This window comes from Euprymna scolopes, chromosome 17 (genome assembly GCF_053919585.1).
Source record: "Euprymna scolopes isolate OS-2025 chromosome 17, ASM5391958v1, whole genome shotgun sequence".
Classification (NCBI taxonomy): domain Eukaryota; kingdom Metazoa; phylum Mollusca; class Cephalopoda; order Sepiida; family Sepiolidae; genus Euprymna; species Euprymna scolopes.
Window position 1 is genome coordinate 65,716,776 of NC_136498.1, and position 3,823 is coordinate 65,720,598.

The window sequence follows — 3,823 nt, forward strand, 5'->3', positions numbered from 1 at the left end:
TATGCCGCGGACAGACTATTATATATATTATGATATTATTATATTATAATTATATTATAATTTTGATCATGTGTAAAAGGCCTAATTTAATAAAAATGCAAATTTCTAAATAAAATTTTTGGAACGTACCTTTTTGTTTCCATAACCTTTTAGATTGCAGTATTAGTAACCTTAAGTCGGAAGAGTTTAAAATCTATCAAAAAAAAAAAAAAAAGGTTTCTTTTTAAAGATTTTTTTAAGTAATTTTAAATTTCGGATCAGCGGTATATATATATATATATATATATATATATATATATATATATATATATATATATATATATATATATATATATATATATATATATATATATACCGCTGATCCGAAATTTAAAATTACTTAAATCATCTTTAAAAAGAAACCTATATATATATATATATATATATATATATATATATATATATGTGTGTGTGTGTGTGTGTGTGTGTGTTTACATATTTGTCACTTCCTTTTTTTGAGATAAATAAATGCTTTGGTTTATTAATGTTAACAGATGAGTGTATGTATATATGTTTGTTTATTAATATCCGAATTATAAGAACATGTCAACGTCCATTAGGTGAATGTGTCTCTCTACGTGTGCGTGCTTCCTGGCAAAAAGAAAAGACAGACGATTTGATGAGCATGACGTTACAGGAATTGATCTGATCTTTTGTCTAGCTGGTACTGATGGCGATGTTTATCTTGCGCCTCGTGAAGTTTCTTCAAGTGTCTCTTTAAATCCGATTAGTGTAACGTGACCTCCAACGTGAAGAAACCTCGAAAAGCTTTGTAAGGTTTTCTGTTTTTATTACGTAGTTATATCTCTTTACATATTCCCACTGGTACCAGGACGGCGAAAGAACAACATCCACACGCCTTCCGCGCACTTAACGCGACTTCCGCAGACTCTTAGGCTAATTTAAAAATGATTTCGACGGAAGTACTTCCTTTAAAACTGCCTCTCAACATTGCAGTGAGAACGTGTAGGTTCATTTATTTATTTTTATTTTATTGTGCAACGTCATTATTTAGGTTAAAGCTCGTCCGGTAAACAATACTAGTATCATTATTTATTTGGTAGAAAATAAATTGTATACAAACTCAGTCTTTATATTTTACTCTATTTTATCTCAAACAAGGTATATTGCCACTTGGATGTATGGGGCTACTATTTTAGGTCATGGCTAACAGGGTACTGTGGGAAGTTAATCAGCAAGATGTTTATTCACATTACATTTAACCTTCTACACTTTAGTACAACTAGGGAAGCAGGAAACAGGGAGGGAGTTCCAAGGACTAGCGGTCCAAACGTTAGAGTAGAAGGCTTTTCGACATCTATCGACGTCAACTGTGAAGAGATGGGAATTCTGCTTTTGTCGGATTAGTTGGTAATGTTTACGTCGAGATAGCACAAGCGCTTTGGGTTCAACAGAGCACATTTCATTAAAATACTTGTAAAACAGGCACAGAGATGCAACATTTTTTTGCGATGGATCAGAGGTTTATACTTGACCGATAGTGTGGTATCTATTAGATTTGAGACTCTTTTCTGGACCCTGTCTAAGAATGAGAGAATAGTGGTAAATGCGCCACCATAGATGCAGCAAAAAATATTCCAGGTACTTTTGTATTGGTACAGCATAATCTCAGATGTGAGGAATTTTCTAGCACGGTAGAGGGAACCCACCTTTATTTGCAGCATCCTTAGCAATGTCTTTGATAAATTTGTTTCAACCCATGTTATCTGTGAATATTAAGTCGAGGAGTAACATTTTCCACGATTTTCCGAACAAGATAAGTATTCTAAATATTTTTTTCACAATCCAGAGTATTTGTATTTTATTAATGAAACTAAACTTATTATTCCAAGACGCTGTATTCGTGGATAATATTACATTTCCTATTACTTAGGAAGATTTGAGATCTTTGTGCTGTGATATAATATGATTTTCTTGTGTTTATTACTAAACACACGTCACTACATTTTTTTAGCAATAGTAGATACAGCAATGGGAAGGAAAATGGTCCCAACAAGATGGCACCAACATACGCAACCCTTACACTAGCCTACCTAGAACACACTTTATATGAAAAGATAGAACAAAGATTTGGTCACAACACTAAAAAACTGTTTACAGAATCCTGAAAAAGATACCTTGATGACTGCTTCATCCTGTGGAAATCCACATGGGGATACATCAAGGACTTACACACCATACTTCAAAACCTACACCCAAAATTAAATTCTGCCTAGAACAAAGCTCTACAGAATTACTCTTCCTAGATATACTGATTAAAATTAAAGGCAATAACATTATCACAGACATCTACCGCAAACCTACAGACACCCAACAATACCTACACTTTAAAAGTCATTACCCTAAAAGCGGCATAAAAGCCATTCCCTACACCCTAACACGTAGAATGTACACCATAGTCACAAACAAATACATTCGAACAATCCGACTCAAGGAAATACGAATGAATCTAAGAAAAAGAAAATACCCACCGCAACTCATAGATAAAGGGGTCCAACTTGCGATAAATATAGCAGTAGAAGATTTGAAAGCCCCTAAAAAATGAAACAAAGAACAAATCTTAACACACAACACAAACTACCCAGAAATTTTCACAGAGATAACGAAAAACCTCGTCCTATTTAACCAAAACAGCAAACTAAACAACTTCTTTAAAACAACAAAAATAATAAAAAGCAAACGCCAACCCAAAAACTGAAAACGCGTTCTTACTTCATCCAAACTCATTCAAGAGACAACAAAAGATGTCACAAAATGCAACAAACAACGATGTGGAGTCGGCAACATAATATTAGAGGAAAACACATTCATGAACTCCATGCACACATTCTAAATGAAAAAAGACCTAGACCGCACCTCCAAAAATATGGTCTATGTAATAAAATGTGCAGAATGCGATAAATCCTACATAGGCGGCACTAAAAACCTTAGTAATAGAGTAGCCTTACATCGATCCAACATTAAAATCGCAGAAAATAGAAACCTGCATGTATCACAATACATACACACATGCAGTGGAGGCAAATTTGAGATAATGCCCATTTTCCAGACTGATAACTACTTCTACTTACTAACACAAGAAAAACACTTCATAACAAAGTTCAATCCCGCTTTAAACATATCCCAATCACAATACACATAAATAGGCAAAACACAAAATACACTTACTTAAATGTGCAACTTCACACACGAATCAAGAACAATCAGGATAAAGTACGCGCACACGTTCATGGGCACGTGCGTCGATATCCAATTTAGTAACATTTCCACTAAACTAAACAAACAATTAGAAACGAAATAAACTACTATGCCCATATTTAATAAAAGAAAATCTTTCTAGACTAAGATAACTTTAACCAATATATATGTGGTGTATGTGTGTGTGTGTGTGTGTGTGTGTGTGTGTGGGTGGGTGCGAGTGTGTATGTGTGTATATGTGTATATATATATTTGTGTGTGCATGTGTGTATGTATATGTAGGTGTGTGTATGTATGTGTACTGCTGCATTTATATTTCTGTATATGTGTGTATGTATGTGTGCATATATGCATACATGCGCATGCGTGTATATATGTATGTGTATATATTTATGCATATATGTATGCATATATGTATGTATATATATGTGTGTATGTGTGTGCATGTGTACGTATGTATATGTGTATGTGTGTGTATATGTTTATGTATCATCTACTTTCCATATTGTTTGTGTGTGTGCGTATGTTTGTGTTTGGGTGACTGAATACATGTATGTATGTATGT